The sequence below is a fragment of the Microtus ochrogaster genome, chromosome X (genome assembly GCF_000317375.1).
Source record: "Microtus ochrogaster isolate Prairie Vole_2 chromosome X, MicOch1.0, whole genome shotgun sequence".
Taxonomy (NCBI): Eukaryota; Metazoa; Chordata; class Mammalia; order Rodentia; family Cricetidae; genus Microtus; species Microtus ochrogaster.
The window spans coordinates 6,620,814-6,621,918 of NC_022026.1; the positions used below are offsets into that span (position 1 = coordinate 6,620,814).

The 1,105-nt window shown below is 44.0% G+C and overlaps 1 pseudogene; it reads left to right on the forward strand.

Moving 5' to 3' along the window:
* The first annotated feature begins 905 nt into the window (after nucleotides 1-905).
* The window catches only part of LOC101992980, a 1,310-nt pseudogene continuing 1,110 nt past the window's right edge, over nucleotides 906-1,105 (forward strand).

The window sequence follows — 1,105 nt, forward strand, 5'->3', positions numbered from 1 at the left end:
CATTGAAGAAACTTGTTATGGAATTTGCCTTCAATGTGGCAAGACTAGCCATTTGGGCAAGAAAGTGCTCTTGCTTGCCTCGACTGCTTGATGGTATATTGTATGAACTGGACATGCAGGACCCACAGAATAATGACTGATGAACTTCTTTAAAGGTTCCTTCAGGGTTCCTGCTTCTTGAAAAAATCTGCCAGACATTCTACAGGATACAGAAGAAAGTAACAGTCAAACTTCCAATAGAGGTGAAACAGTCTTTCAAATTTCCTGCTTCATGGAAAACTCTGGTGGATACTGTGGGCCTATAGGCTGAAAATGGATACCCCAATGTTTTAGAAGAACTTTGGGTGACTGTCCAGTTAGCTAGATCTCTTCGTCAATTCTGGAGTTTTGGAAGTTGCTTATAATGCATGTCCTGTTAACTTAGGTAACTTCTGGGGTCTTTCATGGAGTTGAAGAATAGACAGTCATAATTATAGTTTTTCTTGGTTATGATAAAAGGTTAAGTAATATAAATATTGTAACTGTAATTCTTACTTGATACATTCTTACTGTTTAGTATATGTAATTTTGCTATGTTAAAGTTAAAACCTTTCTTTTTATTTAGATAGAAAATGGGAGGTGATGTGGAATTCCCTTCTGTATGCTGTGAATATGTTTTGTTATCATTAGTTAAGAAAGAATCTGATTTGGACCTATGGCAGGGCAGAATAGAGCAAGGAGGGAATTCCAAGCAGAGATAGAGGATAAAAAAAGGCAGAGTCAGGGAGATACCATGTAGCTGCTGAAGGAGACAGATGCCAGAACCTTACTAGTAAACCACAGCCTTGTGATACAATACAAAATAATAGGAATGGGCTAATTTAAGATGTAAGAGCTAATTTAAGATGTAAGCGCCGCCCCAGCCCATGCCGTCCCAGGCCTCGCTCCGGGCCTGGCTGCTGTGCGCACGGGCACCTGGCCTGCTGGCTGCAGGCCATGGGCGAAGCAGGGCGCCGCAGGCTCTTCCCCAGGGCGCTGCGGTGATGCTGTTGGCAGCGGCGGCAACAGCAGCAGCAGCAGCAGCAGCAGCAGCAGCAGCAGCAGCAGCAGCAGCAGCAGCAGCAGC